Raw genomic sequence first — 22,318 nt, 5'->3', positions numbered from 1 at the left:
GTGTTAGCTGTTCAGTGGGTGTTAGCTGTTCACTGGGTGTTAGCTGTTCAGTGGGTGTTAGCTGTTCACTGGGTGTTAGCTGTTCACTGGGTGTTAGCTGTTCACTGGGTGTTAGCTGTTCAGTGGGTGTTAGCTGTTCAGTGGGTGTTAGCTGTTCAGTGGGTGTTAGCTGTTCACTGGGTGTTAGCTGTTCAGTGGGTGTTAGCTGTTCAGTGGGTGTTAGCTGTTCACTGGGTGTTAGCTGTTCAGTGGGTGTTAGCTGTTCACTGGGTGTTAGCGTTCAGTGGGTGTTAGCTGTTCAGTGGGTGTTAGCTGTTCACTGGGTGTTAGCTGTTGAGTGGGTGTTAGCTGTTCAGTGGGTGTAAGCTGTTCAGTGGGTGTTAGCTGTTCACTGGGTGTTAGCTGTTCAGTGGGTGTTAGCTGTTCAGTGCGGGTTAGCTGTTCAGTGGGTGTTAGCTGTTCAGTGGGTGTTAGCTGTTCAGTGGGTGTTAGCTGTTCAGTGGGTGTTAGCTGTTCAGTGGGTGTTAGCTGTTCACTGGGTGTTAGCTGTTCACTGGGTGTTAGCTGTTCACTGGGTGTTAGCGTTCAGTGGGTGTTAGCGTTCAGTGGGTGTTAGCTGTTCAGTGGGTGTTAGCTGTTCAGTGGGTGTTAGCTGTTCAGTGGGTGTTAGCTGTTCACTGGGTGTTAGCTGTTCACTGGGTGTTAGCTGTTCAGTGGGTGTTAGCTGTTCAGTGGGTGTTAGCTGTTCACTGGGTGTTAGCTGTTCAGTGGGTGTTAGCTGTTCAGTGGGTGTTAGCTGTTCACTGGGTGTTAGCTGTTCAGTGGGTGTTAGCTGTTCACTGGGTGTTAGCGTTCAGTGGGTGTTAGCTGTTCAGTGGGTGTTCAGTGGGTGTTAGCTGTTCAGTGGGTGTTAGCTGTTCAGTGGGTGTTAGCTGTTCACTGGGTGTTAGCTGTTCACTGGGTGTTAGCTGTTCAGTGGGTGTTAGCTGTTCACTGGGTGTTAGCTGTTCACTGGGTGTTAGCTGTTCAGTGGGTGTTAGCTGTTCACTGGGTGTTAGCTGTTCAGTGGGTGTTAGCTGTTCAGTGGGTGTTAGCTGTTCAGTGGGTGTTAGCTGTTCAGTGGGTGTTAGCTGTTCACTGGGTGTTAGCTGTTCAGTGGGTGTTAGCTGTTCAGTGGGTGTTAGCTGTTCACTGGGTGTTAGCTGTTCAGTGGGTGTTAGCTGTTCACTGGGTGTTAGCTGTTCACTGGGTGTTGGCTGTTCACTGGGTGTTAGCTGTTCACTGGGTGTTGGCTGTTCACTGGGTGTTAGCTGTTCAGTGGGTGTTAGCTGTTCAGTGGGTGTTAGCTGTTCACTGGGTGTTAGCTGTTCAGTGGGTGTTAGCTGTTCAGTGGGTGTTAGCTGTTCAGTGGGTGTTAGCTGTTCAGTGGGTGTTAGCTGTTCAGTGGGTGTTAGCTGTTCAGTGGGTGTTAGCTGTTCGGTGGGTGTTAGCTGTTCACTGGGTGTTAGCTGTTCGGTGGGTGTTAGCTGTTCAGTGGGTGTTAGCTGTTCGGTGGGTGTTAGCTGTTCGGTGGGTGTTAGCTGTTCGGTGGGTGTTAGCTGTTCGGTGGGTGTTAGCTGTTCACTGGGTGTTAGCTGTTCACTGGGTGTTAGCTGTTCGGTGGGTGTTAGCTGTTCGGTGGGTGTTAGCTGTTCAGTGGGTGTTAGCTGTTCGGTGGATGTTAGCTGTTCAGTGGGTGTTAGCTGTTCGGTGGGTGTTAGCTGCTCAGTGGGTGTTAGCTGTTCGGTGGGTGTTAGCTGTTCACTGGGTGTTAGCTGTTCACTGGGTGTTAGCTGTTCACTGGGTGTTAGCTGTTCACTGGGTGTTAGCTGTTCACTGGGTGTTGGCTGTTCACTGGGTGTTAGCTGTTCACTGGGTGTTAGCTGTTCACTGGGTGTTAGCTGTTCACTGGGTGTTGGCTGTTCACTGGGTGTTAGCTGTTCGGTGGGTGTTAGCTGTTCGGTGGGTGTTAGCTGTTCGGTGGGTGTTAGCTGTTCGGTGGGTGTTAGCTGTTCGGTGGGTGTTAGCTGTTCAGTGGGTGTTAGCTGTTCAGTGGGTGTTAGCTGCTCAGTGGGTGTTAGCTGCTCGGTGGGTGTTAGCTGTTCAGTGGGTGTTAGCTGTTCAGTGGGTGTTAGCTGTTCACTGGGTGTTAGCTGTTCGGTGGGTGTTAGCTGTTCACTGGGTGTTAGCTGTTCGGTGGGTGTTAGCTGTTTAAGGTAAATAAGTAACAACAGATTTTGTTGAAAAGAATAAGCCCCGTCCCCCAAAAAGTCACCTACTCACCTGTAAACACTGCATTTCCTGTCACTTACGCCTTGTCAATAATTTGAAAACGGTCACTGTACCTCCTTTACATACGTGACAGAATCACAATTGCAACTGGAATACAAGGCCTCTGTGCGCTCCGCAGAGAGGCCAAGAATTGGATGGACATGTATTCTGAACACCTTCTTTGACCCTATGTCAGGCAGGGCGAGAAACTCACACTGCCTTCAGCCTCTGCGGCTATGCTTCCCACCAGGGCCCCTTAGAAACACCTGGAGGCGGCGCGGTTCAAAGGACGCACTACAAAAAAGGTAATCTTTAATATGCTACACACAAAAATACAGAAACACAGCATCCAGGAAATAGCTGGCGCTCTTAGGGAATGGCCGATTAGGTAAACCATATGTAATATAAACAGGAACTGACTCCATGACAAGCATGACCTTAACTTGTTTTACATGAATTGCCCGGAAGTTCATCAGTGTATTTTCTCTATAAACTTGAGACATGAATAAAGGGGCGTTTCAATCTCCGCTTTGAATTGTTACCGGGGGGACTCCACTCCATGATCTGTGGCGTGCATAAATATCCCGTAAGTACCCCACCTCTCCCCCTCCAGAGGTGGGCGAGCCAACAAATGAAGAAAGCAAGCCGAGCCAAAGCCGAGCCAGAGACGAGCCAGAGCCGAGCCAGAGGTCGGCCCAGTCTTCAAGAGCCCGAGCACAAAAAAGGCTCTGGCAATACTCGCCATGTGAGTCACTCAGCAAACATCACGTCAGACATGGCAAGGTGCAATCAAACTTGTAAAAAGTGCATTTCTTTAACATGAAAGAGTTTCACCTCAGTACATGAGATTGTTCCTCTGCGGGGATATTTCATAAAAGTGATTGTTTTTAAACAGAAACTGAGAATCTTTCCTGGCCCCACCGTGATCACAATGCTATTAGTGACTTAGGAGGTGAGTCAGTTGTCATGTGCACCCTGCATGTTCCTAGATCCTTATTATAAACATGGTAACATTACAATTTATTAAACCTGATTTGCGTGGCCTTGTGAGACTTTGTTAAGAAATGTAACGCAAGGCGGCTGCTTGTGCTGTGTTACATTATATTCAAACGTGGGTGGGTTTCCATAGGTGGAGCATGGGCCTTCCCGTGCATCCATCCGCACGGGTATGCGCACGCATCCCTCCATGGATTTTGGGGGTTTCCCAGATGTACAAAGACTTGTAAACCTGGGAATGGTTTCCCAAGTGAGGCGTAACAATGAGAAATATCTTTATTTCTCCTCGTTGTTTCCTCTGTCCACACGCACACATAGAAAGAGGAAAATGCCTCTAAGGATTGTTTTTGTGCAGGAAGGTGCCCCTACAATCCATCCTGTAACGCAGTCACGCTTGCACTATGGTGCAAGGATGCCCGCATTGGTGCTAGACTGCACAGAGTGCCCCAGCACGGGGGGGGGGCAGAAATGCCCCATCTCTTTGTAAATATAGAACATTCCTGCCTGCTCCTGTCCAAGGAATGCAGCGCAGCAACTTTGCTGCCCTGCATTGCGTGAAAGTTTAGCAAATGTGCTCCTAAATTTCTGGGGAAGGGATGGGGACAGACTTGGGGAGAGCCAGAGGTCTGTCTGACTAAGAGCTCAAGCACGAGCCGAGCCAGAGGTCTGTCTTGACTAAGACTCATAGCACGAGCCGAGCCAGACGTCTGTCTGACTAAGACTCATAGCACGAGCCGAGCCAGAGGTCTGTCTGACTAAGACTCATAGCACGAGCCGAGCCAGAGGTCTGTCTTGACTAAGAGCCCAAGCACGAGCCGAGCCAGAGGTCTGCCTTGACTAAGACTCATGGCACGAGCCGAGCCAGACGTCTGTCTGACTAAGACTCATAGCACGAGCCGAGCCAGAGGTCTGTCTGACTAAGACTCATAGCACGAGCCGAGCCAGAGGTCTGTCTGACTAAGAGCTCAAGCACGAGCCGAGCCAGAGGTCTGTCTTGACTAAGAGCCCAAGCACGAGCCGAGCCAGAGGTCTGCCTTGACTAAGACTCATGGCACGAGCCGAGCCAGACGTCTGTCTGACTAAGACTCATAGCTCGAGCCGAGTCAGAGGTCTGCCTTGACTAAGACTCATGGCACGAGCCGAGCCAGAGGTCTGTCTGACTAAGACTCATAGCACGAGCCGAGCCAGAGGTCTGTCTGACTAAGACTCATAGCACGAGCCGAGTCAGAGGTCTGCCTTGACTAAGACTCATGGCACGAGCCGAGCCAGAGGTCTGTCTGACTAAGACTCATAGCACGAGCCGAGCCAGAGGTCTGTCTTGACTAAGAGTCAAAGCACGAGCCGAGCCAGAGGTCTGCCTTGACTAAGACTCATGGCACGAGCCGAGCCAGAGGTCTGCCTTGACTAAGACTCATGGCACGAGCCGAGCCAGACGTCTGTCTGACTAAGACTCATAGCCCGAGCCGAGTCAGAGGTCTGCCTTGACTAAGACTCATGGCACGAGCCGAGCCAGAGGTCTGTCTGACTAAGACTCATAGCACGAGCCGAGCCAGAGGTCTGTCTGACTAAGACTCATAGCACGAGCCGAGTCAGAGGTCTGCCTTGACTAAGACTCATGGCACGAGCCGAGCCAGACGTCTGTCTGACTAAGAGCTCAAGCACGAGCCGAGCCAGAGGTCTGCCTTGACTAAGACTCATGGCACGAGCCGAGCCAGAGGTCTGTCTGACTAAGAGCTCAAGCACGAGCCGAGCCAGAGGTCTGTCTTGACTAAGACTCATAGCACGAGCCGAGCCAGAGGTCTGTCTGGCTAAGACTCATAGCACGAGCCGAGCCAGAGGTCTGTCTTGACTAAGAGCCCAAGCACGAGCCGAGCCAGAGGTCTGCCTTGACTAAGACTCATGGCACGAGCCGAGCCAGACGTCTGTCTGACTAAGACTCATAGCACGAGCCGAGCCAGAGGTCTGTCTGACTAAGACTCATAGCACGAGCCGAGCCAGAGGTCTGTCTGACTAAGAGCTCAAGCACGAGCCGAGCCAGAGGTCTGTCTTGACTAAGAGCCCAAGCACGAGCCGAGCCAGAGGTCTGCCTTGACTAAGACTCATGGCACGAGCCGAGCCAGACGTCTGTCTGACTAAGACTCATAGCTCGAGCCGAGTCAGAGGTCTGCCTTGACTAAGACTCATGGCACGAGCCGAGCCAGAGGTCTGTCTGACTAAGACTCATAGCACGAGCCGAGCCAGAGGTCTGTCTGACTAAGACTCATAGCACGAGCCGAGTCAGAGGTCTGCCTTGACTAAGACTCATGGCACGAGCCGAGCCAGAGGTCTGTCTGACTAAGACTCATAGCACGAGCCGAGCCAGAGGTCTGTCTTGACTAAGAGTCAAAGCACGAGCCGAGCCAGATGTCTGCCTTGACTAAGACTCATGGCACGAGCCGAGCCAGAGGTCTGCCTTGACTAAGACTCATGGCACGAGCCGAGCCAGACGTCTGTCTGACTAAGACTCATAGCACGAGCCGAGCCAGAGGTCTGTCTGACTAAGACTCATAGCACGAGCCGAGCCAGAGGTCTGTCTGACTAAGAGCTCAAGCACGAGCCGAGCCAGAGGTCTGTCTTGACTAAGAGCCCAAGCACGAGCCGAGCCAGAGGTCTGCCTTGACTAAGACTCATGGCACGAGCCGAGCCAGACGTCTGTCTGACTAAGACTCATAGCTCGAGCCGAGTCAGAGGTCTGCCTTGACTAAGACTCATGGCACGAGCCGAGCCAGAGGTCTGTCTGACTAAGACTCATAGCACGAGCCGAGCCAGAGGTCTGTCTGACTAAGACTCATAGCACGAGCCGAGTCAGAGGTCTGCCTTGACTAAGACTCATGGCACGAGCCGAGCCAGAGGTCTGTCTGACTAAGACTCATAGCACGAGCCGAGCCAGAGGTCTGTCTTGACTAAGAGTCAAAGCACGAGCCGAGCCAGATGTCTGCCTTGACTAAGACTCATGGCACGAGCCGAGCCAGAGGTCTGCCTTGACTAAGACTCATGGCACGAGCCGAGCCAGACGTCTGTCTGACTAAGACTCATAGCCCGAGCCGAGTCAGAGGTCTGCCTTGACTAAGACTCATGGCACGAGCCGAGCCAGAGGTCTGTCTGACTAAGACTCATAGCACGAGCCGAGCCAGAGGTCTGTCTGACTAAGACTCATAGCACGAGCCGAGTCAGAGGTCTGCCTTGACTAAGACTCATGGCACGAGCCGAGCCAGAGGTCTGTCTGACTAAGACTCATAGCACGAGCCGAGCCAGAGGTCTGTCTTGACTAAGAGTCAAAGCACGAGCCGAGCCAGAGGTCTGCCTTGACTAAGACTCATGGCACGAGCCGAGCCAGAGGTCTGTCTGACTAAGACTCATAGCACGAGCCGAGCCAGAGGTCTGTCTTGACTAAGAGTCAAAGCACGAGCCGAGCCAGAGGTCTGCCTTGACTAAGACTCATGGCACGAGCCGAGCCAGACGTCTGTCTGACTAAGACTCATAGCCCGAGCCGAGTCAGAGGTCTGCCTTGACTAAGACTCATGGCACGAGCCGAGCCAGAGGTCTGTCTGACTAAGACTCATAGCACGAGCCGAGTCAGAGGTCTGTCTGACTAAGACTCATAGCACAAGCCGAGTCAGAGGTCTGCCTTGACTAAGAGTCAAAGCACGAGCCGAGCCAGATGTCTGCCTTGACTAAGACTCATAGCACAAGCCGAGTCAGATCTGCCTTGACTAAGAGTCAAAGCACGAGCCGAGCCAGAGGTCTGCCTTGACTAAGAGTCATAGCATGAGCCGAGCCAGAGGTCTGCCTTGACTAAGACTCATAGCACGAGCCGAGCCAGAGGTCTGCCTTGACTAAGAGTCAAAGCACGAGCCGAGCCAGAGGTCTGCCTTGACTAAGAGTCAAAGCACGAGCCGGGCCAGAGGTCTGTCTGACTAAGAGCCCAAGCACGAGCCGAGCCAGAGGTCTGCCTTGACTAAGACTCATAGCACAAGCCGAGCCAGATGTCTGCCTTGACTAAGAGTCAAAGCACGAGCCGAGCCAGAGGTCTGCCTTGACTAAGAGTCAAAGCACGAGCCGGGCCAGAGGTCTGTCTGACTAAGAGCCCAAGCACGAGCCGAGCCAGAGGTGTGTCTTGACTAAGAGTCAAAGCACGAGCCGAGCCAGAGGTCTGCCTTGACTAAGAGTCAAAGCACGAGCCGGGCCAGAGGTCTGTCTGACTAAGAGCCCAAGCACGAGCCGAGCCAGAGGTCTGCCTTGACTAAGACTCATAGCACAAGCCGAGCCAGATGTCTGCCTTGACTAAGAGTCAAAGCACGAGCCGAGCCAGAGGTCTGCCTTGACTAAGAGTCAAAGCACGAGCCGAGCCAGAGGTCTGCCTTGACTAAGAGCCCAATCACGAGCCGAGCCAGGGGTCTGCCTTGACTAAGACTCATAGCACGAGCCGAGCCTGAGGTCTGCCTTGACTAAGAGTCAAAGCACGAGCCGAGCCAGAGGTCTGCCTTGACTAAGAGTCAAAGCACGAGCCGGGCCAGAGGTCTGTCTGACTAAGAGCCCAAGCACGAGCCGAGCCAGAGGTCTGCCTTGACTAAGACTCATAGCACAAGCCGAGCCAGATGTCTGCCTTGACTAAGAGTCAAAGCACGAGCCGAGCCAGAGGTCTGCCTTGACTAAGAGTCAAAGCACGAGCCGGGCCAGAGGTCTGTCTGACTAAGAGCCCAAGCACGAGCCGAGCCAGAGGTTTGCCTTGACTAAGAGTCAAAGCACGAGCCGAGCCAGAGGTCTGCCTTGACTAAGAGTCAAAGCACGAGCCGGGCCAGAGGTCTGTCTGACTAAGAGCCCAAGCACGAGCCGAGCCAGAGGTCTGCCTTGACTAAGAGTCAAAGCACGAGCCGAGCCAGAGGTCTGCCTTGACTAAGAGTCAAAGCACGCGCCGGGCCAGAGGTCTGTCTGACTAAGAGCCCAAGCACGAGCCGAGCCAGAGGTCTGCCTTGACTAAGACTCATAGCACGAGCCAGAGGTCTGCCTTGACTAAGAGTCAAAGCACGAGCCGAGCCAGAGGTCTGCCTTGACTAAGAGTCAAAGCACGAGCCGGGCCAGAGGTCTGTCTGACTAAGAGCCCAAGCACGAGCCGAGCCAGAGGTCTGCCTTGACTAAGACTCATAGCACGAGCCAGAGGTCTGCCTTGACTAAGAGTCAAAGCACGAGCCGAGCCAGAGGTCTGCCTTGACTAAGAGTCAAAGCACGAGCCGAGCCAGATGTCTGTCTGACTAAGACTCATAGCACGAGCCGAGCCAGAGGTCTGTCTGACTAAGACTCATAGCACGAGCCGAGCCAGAGGTCTGTCTGAATAAGACTCATAGCACGAGCCAGGGTCAGATGTCTGCCTTGACTAAGAGTCAAAGCACGAGCCGAGTCAGAGGTCTGCCTTGACTAAGAGTCAAAGCACGAGCCGGGCCAGAGGTCTGTCTGACTAAGAGCCAAAGCACGAGCCGAGCCAGAGGTCTGCCTTGACTAAGACTCATAGCACGAGCCAAGCCAGAGGTCTGCCTTGACTAAGAGTCAAAGCACGAGCCGAGCCAGAGGTCTGCCTTGACTAAGAGTCAAAGCACGAGCTGGGCCAGAGGTCTGTCTGACTAAGAGCCCAAGCACGAGCCGAGCCAGAGGTCTGCCTTGACTAAGAGTCAAAGCACGAGCCGAGCCAGAGGTCTGCCTTGCCGAAGAGTCAAAGCACGAGCCGAGCCAGAGGTCTGTCTGACTAAGACTCATAGCACGAGCCGAGCCAGAGGTCTGTCTGACTAAGACTCATAGCACGAGCCGAGCCAGAGGTCTGTCTGACTAAGACTCATAGCACGAGCCGGGGTCAGAGGTCTGCCTTGACTAAGAGTCAAAGCACGAGCCGGGCCAGAGGTCTGTCTGACTAAGAGCCCAAGCACGAGCCGAGCCAGAGGTCTGCCTTGACTAAGACTCATAGCACGAGCCGAGCCAGATGTCTGTCTGACTAAGACTCATAGCACAAGCCGAGTCAGAGGTCTGCCTTGACTAAGAGTCAAAGCACGAGCCGAGCCAGATGTCTGCCTTGACTAAGACTCATAGCACGAGTCGAGCCAGAGGTCTGTCTGACTAAGACTCATAGCACAAGCCGGGGTCAGAGGTCTGCCTTGACTAAGAGTCAAAGCACAAGCCGAGCCAGATGTCTGCCTTGACTAAGACTCATGCAAAAAGAACAGTTGATGGACAGAATGCAGAACAATGTCATACATTCGCCCCAGTACAGAGATCTGGGCCTTAATCCATCGTTTTTTTGCTCACCATGCCATTCCAGTTTGAACCCAGCCATATGCAAATCAGTCTTGACCCTGTGCCTCATGGGAACAGTCCAGCCCAAACTGCCAAGCCAGGTCCTCCCTGGACTGGAACCAAGCCTCCTAGGACCGGTTTCGGGGTTTCACCCTCTTCAGCCAGGATAGCCTGATTCCACTGGCATGGAGAGCACGGGACTCACGTCTGAGCATACCCGTCCCACTCGGGGTGACAAATGCAAAAACAACAGTTGATGGACAGAATGCAGAACAATGTCATACATTCACCCCAGTACAGAGATCTGGGCCTTAATCCATCGTTTTTTTGCTCACCATGCCATTCCAGTTTGAACCCAGCCATATGCAAATCAGTCTTGACCCTGTGCCTCATGGGAACAGTCCAGCCCGAACTGCCAAGCCAGGAACCGGTCCTAGGAAGCTTGTTTCCGGTCTAGGGAAGGCATGGCTTGGCAGTTTGGGCTGGACTGTTCCCATGAGGCACAGGGTCAGACTGATTTGCATATGGCCATGTCTGAACTGGGGTGGCAGAGTGGGCTAAAGAACGGTGATGGATCAAACCCAGATCTGTTGACTGGGTGTGAGTGTTTGATTGGTTCTGATGCTCCGTCCATCACCACCCCCTTTTGTACCGCTTTGTTTGCCATAAGCTGGCAGGGTATGCTCAGACGTGAGTCCCTTGCTCACTTTGCCACTGGACGCAAGCAAGCCTGGCTGAAGACGGCTGAAATGCCAGAAACCGGTCCTAGGAAGCTTGTTTCCGGTCTAGGGAAGGCATGGCTTGGCAGTTCGGGCTGGACTGTTCCCATAAGGCACAGGGTCAGACTGATTTGCATATGGCCATGTCTGAACTGGGGTGGCAGAGTGGGCTAAAGAATGGTGATGGATCAAACCCAAAACTGTTGACTGGGTGTGAGTGTTTGATTGGTTCTGATGCTCCGTCCATCACCACCCCCTTTTGTACCGCTTTGTTTGCCATAAGTTGGCAGGGTATGCTCAGACGTGAGTCCCTTGCTCACTTTGCCACTGGACGCAAGCAAGCCTGGCTGAAGACGGCTGAAATGCCAGAAACCGGTCCTAGGAAGCTTGTTTCCGGTCCAGGAAGGCATGGCTTGGCAGTTCGGGCTGGACTGTTCCCATGAGGCACAGGGTCAGACTGATTTTTTGCATATGGCCATGTCTGAACTGGGGTGGCAGAGTGGGCTAAAGAATGGTGATGGATCAAACCCAGAACTGTTGACTGGGTGTGAGTGTTTGATTGGTTCTGATGCTCCGTCCATCACCACCCCTTTTGTACCACTTTGTTTGCCATAAGTTGGCAGGGTATGCTCAGACGTGAGTCCCTTGCTCACTTTGCCACTGGACGCATGCAAGCCTGGCTGAAGACGGCTGAAATGCCAGAAACCGGTCCTTGGAAGCTTGTTTCCGGTCTAGGGAAGGCATGGCTTGGCACTTCGGGCTGGACTGTTCCCATGAGGCACAGGGTCAGACTGATTTGCATATGGCCATGTCTGAACTGGGGTGGCAGAGTGGGCTAAATAACGGTGATGGATCAAACCCAGATCTGTTGACTGGGTGTGAGTGTTTGATTTGTTCTGATGCACCGTCCATCACCACCCCCTTTTTTACCGCTTTGACTAAGACTCATAGCACCAGCCAAGTCAGAGGTCTGTCTGACTAAGACTCATAGCATGAGCCGAGCCAGAGGTCTGTCTGACTAAGACTCAGAGCACGAGCCGAGCCAGAGGTCTGTCTAAGACTCAAAGCACGAGCCGAGCCACAAAAAGATATAAACCAGGCAGCAAATGTCATGAAGAAATATGGTATAGGCACTTTTAAACATAAAAGATGTATTTTTCAACATTTTGCGGTGTTTTAAATAAGTACATACTATTATATCACTGAATAGAGGGTCATTTATTGAAAGTAATATTTTTTAAACATGAAACATTCAGGAATACCCCCATGCCATGACAATGTTGCTTTGAGATACCCAAAATGTGTCAGTTGTCATGTTCTGTAGTGATATAACTTGTATGGTTGTTCTTAAACATGAAACAAGATTATTTAAAATTAATCATATATATGTAAGTTGAGTTTTGTATAGTGCAGTGGGTCACACAATTTGGTCACGGGGGAAGCCGGGATTTGATTGCAGTATTGCTTATGGTGCAGTTCAGAGATTGTAGGGTCCCATCCTGGTCTGTTCCATTTAACACTCGAGCAAAGACGAAACATGTGTCGGCTAATCGTGTGCTGAGAATTTTAAGAATTGTATTTTGAGAATAAAGACTGCTAATCGACATGAAGAATGACCTCTCTGGATTTCTGTTTCTGATTAATACTGTTGTGCTTTCTTCGCTTTAAATTTGGGTTTATTATACCCAAGGGTCGGACATACGTAACTAGGACTAGATAAAATCAAATGGTGTGCTGTATAGGCCTCTATTCTCGGTGTGTAAATTGGTTGTACATTGATTTGTGCTCACAACACCTTTTGGAAGTAGGTGTTTTGGGGCCGACCTAGCACCCGCTCTTAGAACTGTAGTAGAATGCCTTTACAAAAAAACTTGCTTTCACGCCAAATTGAGTGGCAACCTATTTTTGTACGTAGTGGATGTGCGGACATTCCCCTGCAAGGGAACACTACTGCCTGATGTTTTTGCTTAATGTTATCAAGTGAGCTCCAGAACTCCACTTTCTCTGCATGCGTGATCTGATTAAGGACACATAACAGAGATATATTAGTTTATTTTGTTAAAATACAATATGGCTTGCTTTGAGGATAATACGGACAAGGTGTTCAACGATATCTTTTCAGATAAAGGAATCCAGACTAGACAAGTGACAGCTAAGGAAGATAAACCACTAGGACTTAAACAGTTATTTGTCAAACTGGAAAGATTGCGCAAATTAGAATTATCCAGATGGTGGGACTTGACCACTTTAAAGAAGTACATAGAACTCAAACAAGTTCCTAAGGGACTACGGGTCATAATTTTCCCTACTTTTGAAGATTTAGATCCGGATTTACTCGGTGAGTGGGAGAATCTAATATTAGGATCCTGCTTTGGCATGATGGATATCCTCATCCGACGTGCGGAACGGAAAAGGGCAAAACTGCTTTGGGAAATTGAGGAAGTAGAAGATGAGATTAAACAATTGAACCTAACAAGCCACAGAAAAGAATTTTAAGATTCTTAAGGAAGTATTAAATTTGCATCAGACATATATTAGGGACAAAAAGATAAACAAGCATTTGCAATGCAATAGGTCTCGCATTTATACGAGTTTGAGCTATTGGCATTGTAAATGACAATGCTTTTTATTTAAGTTTGGTTTTTTAAAACATAAATAAAAGGCACTGTCATTTACAATGCCAATAGCTCAAACTCGTATAAATGCGAGACCTATTGCATTGCAAATGCTTGTTGTAGTTCTAGGTTTCTGTTGTAACCTCTAGGGGTGTGAGAAGTTGTGTTGAAGGGGTAAGCGGTTGAGGTAGGTGAAACCTGTCAGTGCTAAAGTCTTTTGTTAAACATTTTGGACCTGCCAATCGTGAGGATGTGACTTAATGGCTAGAGCGGGCGACTTTGAAGTTGGCGAACTGGGTTTGAGATTGGTGTTGGCGCAAACATCCTGTGATTCTGGGTAAATCAATTAATCTCCCCGTACCAAAAAAAACGAATGTGTCCTACAACTGATGCTCATGTAAAGCGCCCTGATACCTTCGGGTCGAGTTCACGCTATATAAGAAAACTGCAAAAAAATAAACTCTCAAACATTTTTTCCGTGAGAAGTTGTCTTCCTTCAGAACTTGGCGTTGTTTACTCCGGGGTAGACTTTCTACAAAAGTGTTTATTTCGCGTAATGGAGACTCCAACGGCATTATATGCTTCGTAGCCCAATTTTGTATTCAGGGAAAGGGTGGGTTCCGTGCCCTACCATGTATTCCTGTGGAGCACTTTTTTTCCAGTCAGAGGCACTTACAGAAGGTACATGCTCTGGCGTGAGAGGCAGCTGCCATCTCTAGTGAATATGGCACTTTATTTTAAAGCAAGTGCCTTATGCCTCGCCTCAGCTGTGGAAAGCGCTACATAAATAGGAACGCATTAGTGAAGGCTTGGAGCGAGGTGAGATCGTGTGCTGCGAATGAACGCGCACGCTTGGTATTGTCCGTTTGATGTCACCGCACCCCATACAGGCCCTTTTGACAAGTGAGAGTTCTTTGTCCTGAGGGGTGGGGTCTGGGAGGCCTTGAGGCTTCCCTCGGGAATCTCTGGGGGAGGGAAGCTTTCCCTGCTGCTGCTGCACATGCTGTCCCTCCCTTTTGTCCTCGAGCCTTGAAAGGAGATAGGAGTCTTGACTCAGCACCCGGGAAGGAGGCGTGAGGAGCATCTGGGGCCACCCTTGCCAACACATGCTTCATTCGTAGCGCACATGCAGACAGTACAGCTTAATAAACACAAAACCAACGAGACCTATTGGCAATGACAATGTTTGTTTTAGCTGTAAATGGCAAAGCAAATGTGCTGCTGCAGCATTACAAATGCATTTAAACATCAGCGCGTTCCGTTAGTCACCGGTGTAAATTTAGCACCAGAGTGCACGTGATGCCTTAATAAAATAGGTTTGAGTTTGCGCTATATAACATTTGTGAGTTTCTGGCATTCATGGAGGGAGGAAGGGAGGCGGCCGTGCGGCCGCGAATGTGAAAGTGATAGCGATCGCGATCAAACATCAAAGCGGCCGTGCGGCCGCGAAAGTGAAAGAAAACGAGTGCTTTCAGGCTGCCAAATGGTGCGCGCGTCCGGAGCACATGCACTGTAGTTGGCGGCCTGAAATGCACTCGTTTCCACTTCCAAAACTCGCTTACTATAAGTCTCGCCAGTGCAGCGCTAAAGCGCTGTCTCAGGCGAGACCTAAAAAGTTGAAGAGAGATGAAAACGACTATAAAAATGGCAGGGTATTTACATTTGCAAAGAAATTTGATGAGGTCAAACCGAGAATGGGTGTGGCTGCTCTTAATGACAAAACATCGGACACTGTTAAGTCAGTCAGTGAGTCGGACCTATCAAGTGGTGTAAGTGACATAAGTGAAATAAGAAGTGAGTCATCTTCCACCATGAGACTGACTGAGACTAATGCCACTGGTTCATCTTTTTTATTGGAGCGAGAAAGGTATCGAAAGGGAACGAAACCAGGGTTCAACAGAAAAAACATTGGAGGAAAAGAACTAGGAGGGGGGGGCAGAAAGAACAGAGCTAGACCAGAACAAAAGAGTTACCAGATCGGTATCACACGTACAGAAGAAATGAGTGATACAACCAGAGTTACTCCTGAGACAACTAATGGCATACCAATCTCCAATGTGGCCAATGAATGTGAAGATGTATCTATCATCAATTTGTCACAAATAGTTCTGACAGACATTGAAAAGACTGTGTTAAAGAAGGGGTTAAGTTTCTGTCCTTTATCAAAACCGGACTTTACACAAATACATATTGATTTATTCAAGTTTGTCCGTAGAATAAAGTTGAAGAAGTTTTTTGATGCCAATAAAAGAATTTGTCCAATACCTGTGTATGCTGTTAATGAGAGGGGGCAAACTATGAAGGACATTCAAGATGTACAAATGTTGTTAGCATTAGATGACAGTTTGGAACGGGTACCTGGCATTAGTGAAATTATGCAGGATTTAGACATTGAAACAAACTTACAGACGGATAGTGGGCTGAAAATGAAGTCTACATTTTTACCTGTCCTTCCTTCGATAATCTCATAGACTGCTTCTACAGAGCAGTTACTGATGATTTATACAAATTAGGCCTATTACTGCTAGTAATATTTCCAAAGGTGTTTTATGCCCGAAAAGTACATGATGTTCATCTTCTAATGATTGAATACTGTGTTGAATGTAAACATTCTTACATACATCCTATGTGAAGTCTCTTTTGTGATGCTCATAATATTTATCGTGTGTGGTTGCTGTGCCTTTTCTTTACACAGTGCCTCTGTAGCAATCCTGACTGCTCAGTGCCACGCTACCCAAGGGTGAGCACAAGTTACACAGAGAGTGTAATCAACGGCCGTTGACAGGAACAGTAGTTCTGCCTGGCTGGAGGCATCCCTTCAGACACCCAGACACTGCTGGATCCAACAGACAGATCCTCTGGATTGAGGGCTGATTATATGTAGCTGAGTCTCTTTGTGTCAGTTTGACATTCTAATGCTGGGGATGTGCACCTGTAGCAGTGCCTGTGGCTGTCTTTGTTTTTCAGACCCCTTTGGTGTGGGAGCTGTGCAGCTGAGCTGTACCTTTGGTTGTCTGTGTGTGTGTCAGATCCCCTTGGTGTGGGAGCTGTGCAGCTGAGCTGTACCTGTGTACCTGCGGTCGTCTGTGTGTATCAGATCCCCCTGGTGTGGGAGCTGTGCAGCTGAGCTGTACCTTTGGTTGTGTGTGTGTGTATCAGATCCCCCTGGTGTGGGAGCTGTGCACCTGTAGCAGTGCCTGTGGATGTCTTTGTGTTTCAGATCCCCTTGGTGTGGGAGCTGTGCAGCTGAGCTGTACCTTTGGTTGTCTGTGTGTATCAGATCCCCCTGGTGTGGGAGCTGTGCACCTGCAGCTGTACCTGCTGTTGTCTGTGTGTATCAGATCCCCCTGGAGTGGGAGCTGTGCACCTGTAGCAGTGCCTGTGGATGTCTGTGTGTATCAGATCCCCCTGGTGTGGGAGCTGTGCAGCTGAGCTGTACCTGTGGTTGTGTGTGTCAGACCCCTCTGGTGTGGGAGCTGTGCAATTGTAGCTGTAGCTGTGCCTGTGGTTGTGTGCGTGTCAGACCCCTCTGGTGTGGGAGCTGTGCACCTGTAGCTGTAGCTGTGCCTGTGTTTGTCTGTGTGTGTCAGACTCCTCTGGTGTGGGAGCTGTGCACCTGTAGCTGTGCCTGCGATTGTGTGTGTGTCAGACCCCTCTGGTGTGGGAGCTGTGCACCTGTAGCTGTGCCTGTGTGTGTGTCAGACTCCCCTGGTGTGGGAACTGTGCACCTGTAGCTGTGCCTGTGGTTGTGAGTGTGCCAGACCCCTCTGGTGTGGGAGCTGTGCGCATGTAGCTGTTCCTGTGTGTGTCAGACCCCTCTGGTGTGGGAGCTGTGCACCTGTAGCTGTGCCTATGGCTGTGTGTGTGTCAGACCCCTCTGGTGTGGGAGCTGTGCACCTGTAGCTGTGCCTGTGTGTGTGTCAGACTCCCCTGGTGTGGGAACTGTGCACCTGTAGCTGTGCCTGTGGTTGTGAGTGTGCCAGACCCCTCTGGTGTGGGAGCTGTGCGCATGTAGCTGTTCCTGTGTGTGTCAGACCCCTCTGGTGTGGGAGCTGTGCACCTGTAGCTGTGCCTATGGCTGTGTGTGTGTCAGACCCCTCTGGTGTGGGAGCTGTGCGCATGTAGCTGTTCCTGTGTGTGTCAGACCCCTCTGGTGTGGGAGCTGTGCACCTGTAGCTGTGCCTATGGCTGTGTGTGTGTCAGACTCCTCTGGTGTGGGAGCTGTGCATCTGTAGCTGTACCTGTGGTTGTGTGTGTCAGAACTCTCTGGTGTGGGAGCTGTGCACCTGTAGCTGTGCCTATGGCTGTGTGTGTGTCAGACTCCTCTGGTGTGGGAGCTGTGCACCTGTAGCTGTGCCTATGGCTGTGTGTGTGTCAGACTCCCCTGGTGTGGGAGCTGTGCACCTGTAGCTGTGCCTGTGGTTGTGAGTGTGCCAGACCCCTCTGGTGTGGGAGCTGTGCGCCTGTAGCTGTCCCTGTGTGTGTCAGACCCCTCTGGTGTGGGAGCTGTGCACCTGTAGCTGTGCCTATGGCTGTGTGTGTGTCAGACTCCTCTGGTGTGGGAGCTGTGCGCATGTAGCTGTACCTGTGGTTGTGTGTGTCAGACCTCTCTGGTGTGGGAGCTGTGCACTTGTAGCTGTGCATGTGGTTGTGTGTGTGTAAGTCCCCTCTGGTGTGGGAGCTGTGCACCTGTAGCTACACCTGTGGTTGTCTGTTCCTGCCCCTCCATTCCTGCAGCTTGGCGCCCCCACACCAGCTGTCTCTCAGGTGTCTGCGGTGTCTTTAAGTGACTCGGCTGCTGCCTGTTGAATACTTCATGAGGACTAGAATGTCACTCTGAGCGGAGTCACAGGACACGAGGGCTCTTCATTACAGGTAATACCTGTCACACAATAGTCAAGTTCCTTCACACCCAAAGAGCCTCCCGGGGGCTCCTTTCCCCAGGCAATCTGCCACTCTGAACCGCTGGGGGGGCACTGTCTCCCCCGTGCCCCTAAGAGGTTCACTTTCATCAGCTGTGGCTCCTGAGGGGCCACTGTACTCACTTGTGGCTCCTAAGGGGCCACCCTGCTATTCTGTGCCCAGCTCTGACACAGAGGAAGCCTTCACATACTTCTCTCCTCACATGTGGCTTATATGGGCCTACTCTACTAACCTGTGGCTCTTGAGGGGCCACTCTACTCACCTGTGGCTCATGTGTAGGAGAGTAGGATCTGCCTCTTATCGTTACCCCCACGTTTTGCTGAGGTATCACTGTTTTCGACTTAGTCTGACTGGGACCCTGCTATCCAGGACCCCAGTCTATCTGCTTTCTCCGCTAAATTGATTGCATGTACTTTAGTTACACTCCAGATTGGATACTGGGGTACCCTTATCAGTCCCAAGTATATGGTGCACTATGTACCCAGGGCATAGGTACCCCAGAGGCCTCTCAGGGGCTGAAGCATGTATTGTGCCACCCCTGAGAGGCCATTTAAACTGACACAGCAGGTCTGCTACAGCGGCCAGTGTAAGGTGATGCATGCACACCTTACTTAGATATAGGTTCCCTATATCTATTCTAAATCACCACACACATAAACCTATCAGTCACCCCTATGGCAGGACTTAACAATCCTGAAGGCAGGGTGCTGGGTTTTAAGTGAGAGGGTGCCCCTGCATGTGTAGGGCCCCCCTGCAGCCTTTGGAACCTATTCTCTGGGGTTGTCTGTGATGCAGCCAACCATATATATTTAAGTGCATTATAACCTCGCGGTAAATGGTAACTTTAAAACGGCTGCTTAGAAACATGTTGTGTTTGGTGTTAAACACCTTGGACTCATACCTCCCGGCCAGTAACTGGCGGGGGAGGTATGATTCCACCCTCCTAGAGGGACCTTTGTGGAACACCGGTGTACCCGGTACCAGCTTTCTTGACCTGGGCATCACAAAATGGATGCTGCCAACCACAGACACGAGTCAGCCCTCCTGCTACTGAGCCAAGCTCGAGCAGAGGAAGGCCTGACAATAGGTTTCCTGTCAGAAGGAGGTGTGACCACCTCCCAGACAGGCTTTAGTGTATTGGGGCTGGGTGGGTGCACTCTGAGAGTGCCAGAAAGTCTGCACTGGGGCACATTTGGTGTCCCCATGCATAGTCCAGCTCAAACCAGTCCCAGGAACCATTTGCTCCTGCTCTGGCGCGAAACTGGGCAAAGCACATGGGTATAGCCACCCCTCTGTTCTGCCCCTACCCTGGGAAGGTCCCCAGAGTCAGTCCAACCCCTTACCTGGGTATAAAGTGGGAAACCTGATTACAGGACTTTGGATTTTACCTGGACTAAACTCAGCAACAGAAACCACGTACTTCGACAGTCTACACTTTGCTGGACGACAGAAGAATCTCCCTTGGAGTAAAGGAGTTACTCCCCTGCAGCAAGAGGCACCTAAATGCATCTGACTGGTTTGCATCTCTTGAGCTCCTGAGGACTCTGAAGATTTCGGCAACATAGGAGGTGGTTTACCAAGCATCCCTGAGGTCGATCTGCTCTCTCAGCATTCCTGAGACCAGTATCCCTCGTGGGGACCTTGCAACCCGAACCCCTGTGCACCGTGTACTTTTGCAGCAGCATATGCTTTTTTGTGATCCTTGAGGCTGTGCTTTGGACTACGTGTAGTCCTGACACCAAGCACAATTTCCACCAAAGATCTCTGGCCTCCACTCCACGAGTGCTCTGTGGGCTGGTGCTTTGTGATTCCGCTCGAGGTCCCCTCGTGATCTCTGGTCCATTGGCCTGTGGGTCCTGGTGAGGGTCACTTTGATTTTCCTTGGGCTTCTCTGGTTGCTCCAGACATGCCCTGACTCTCCATAGCTTGGAGAGTCTCCTGGACCTTGCTGGTCCACACCGTAACATGTTTCCTCTGCCTGCGTGGGTTGCCTTGGCCAAGGCTTGTTGGTGTTCAATCCGGACACTGACCCCTCAGCATTCGACATCCTTCATGGGACAGCTCACCGCCGGACTTTTGTCATCGTCGACGTCTCCTGGTCCCCGTGGCTGCAGAGTCAAGCATCCTATCTTAATACCTAAAGCACCCGACATCGGTGGGCATTCGCCTATCGAGCCCTTGGTCACTCTGAAGTGACACAGACTCTGTCCCCTCTGCTTTCAGGTTCTTCTCACCTCGGATCCAGGCTTGGATTCCACCGGACACTTTTCATCTTCCCGGCAGCAGCACTTCTTTGCATCACGCCATTGAAAACGACGAGGGTTTCCGACACCACTTGACCCCTATGTACCCGGCTCCTCTGGGATAGATAACACGGGTACCTCGGTACTCACAAGGGTGCTGGCCTTAGAACCTTCTATGTTCCAAAGGCTTTGCCGGAAGTCCTCTCCGACGTGTCCTTAAACTGTAATTTTCCAACCGCGACTTTCCCATAGAGTTGTACGGAGCTCTCGTCTGTGTTCCCACACTGCACCCGTCCTCCGTGGGCTCCCTTTGTCACTCCTTTTGGTGGTTCCTTGGGGTCCCAGCGAGTCTACGTGCTCTAGACACTGTGTCTATTGAAGTCGTTGTTGTTATACCATTTTTTTAGTATATGGTTCGGTCTACCCCTGGAGCCCGCTGTGTATTGTGCTATTTACTGTAGTTCTATTGATTAAGTATTGTGTGCTTTATGTTCTAATCTCGTATAGAGATTAGTAGAGAGTGTTTAGTGATAAATACATATATTTTATCTAACACTTGTGCGGTTCTCCTTTCATTTGATCACTCAGGAGGTTCTGTTCTGGTAAAACAAGCGGCTTTACATTCCTTCAAGGCTTAGCCTGTAGGCTGCTCTCCATAGCTACCACTGGATAGCTTTCTGCAAAGGTTATCTTTGACCTAATCACCATAAGGGTCGTTTGGACTGGTGCAAGGTGCCCACTTTAACTAGTAGACAGCATATACCAGGCCAACTTCTCACATCATGAGGGCCCACTCTACTCATTGGGGAGAGGAGTTGGCCTAATGGCTAGGGCGGTCGACCTTGAATCTGGGGAACTGGGTTCGAGTATCGGCAATGACGCTGAACATCCTGTGATTCTGGGCAAATGATTTAATCTACCCCTGCCTAAAAAAAATTAATCTGTACTCATGTAATGCAACTGGTGCTATGTAAAGCGCTCTGATACCAGATTCGGGTCAAGTTCGTGCTATATAAAACTCTGTAAATATAATAAAAAATAAAAATCCTGTGCCCAGCTCTGACACAGAGGAATCTTCCAAGTACCTCTCTCCTCACTGTGGCTCCCGAGGGGCCACTCTACTCACCTGTGGCTCCTGTGGGGCCACTCTACTCACCTCTGTCCAGCTCTGACACAAAGAGGCTCTTGTCACAGAGGAAGCCTCTAAATGCCTCTCTCTTGACGTGTGGCCACCTGTACACTCTAAGAGGGCCCCTGTCCCCTCCTGTTGCTTCCAAGAGGGCCACTCTCTTCGCCTGTGGCCCACTAAGAGGACTACTGACTTCACTTGAGACACTCTCTTTACCTCAGAGCCCTGAAAGTCCAATCTACTGAGCTGTGCCCAGCCCAGAGAATACCCTGCGGTCCAGTACTGACACAGAGAGGCTCTCACCACAGAGGGCGCTTTTAAAGGTTGCCCTCTTCACCTGTGCCTACCAACAGTATCACTATCTTCACATGTGGCCCCTGAAGCGGCGCTCTCCTCACCTGTGGCCAGCCCCAGGAGTGCCCTGAGTCCCAGCTCTGACACAGAGAGGCTCTTACCACAGAAGAAGCCTGTAAGACCACCCTCTTCACCTGTGCCCCACTGAGAAGACCACCAGCTTTACCTGTGGCCTTGAAAGAGTCCCCTGAGACATCCACTTTCTTCACCTGTGCCCTGTAAAAGAAAAATGGGGTTCCCTGGGGCCCAGTTCTGGAACAGAGAGGCTCTTACCACACAAGAAGCCTCAAAAGGCCTCTCTCTTCACCTGTAGCACTGAGATGGCCACTCTTTTCACCTGTAGACAGTGAGAGGGCCGCTCTCCCACCTGTGGCTCCAAGAGGGGCACTCTCTTCACCTGTGCCCACTTTGGTGTTGCGTGCATCACTGCAACAGTGATATAGTGCTTACTGTGCCTATGTTGGGCACTGACGCACTTGCCATCATGGAAAGCAATCTACGCTGTGTAGTGTGTGGGGTTGGAAGGGTGCTTTCTTTGTATTTGATCCTGTGTGTGAACTGTTTCCGTGTTGTGCATGATGATCACAGAGGTGCAGTTATCATGCATGCGTGCATCACGTAGATGTGTAATGGGTGAAGTGTGTGATAGGTGCACAGTTTATGGTTTTCAGTAAGCTTGCAGCTTTGAGCAGCTCTGCAGGTCTCGTT

Source organism: Triturus cristatus, chromosome 10, assembly GCF_964204655.1.
Source record: "Triturus cristatus chromosome 10, aTriCri1.1, whole genome shotgun sequence".
NCBI lineage: Eukaryota > Metazoa > Chordata > Amphibia > Caudata > Salamandridae > Triturus > Triturus cristatus.
The sequence above is the reverse complement of the archived record's forward strand: the minus strand, read 5'-3'. Positions refer to the sequence as shown.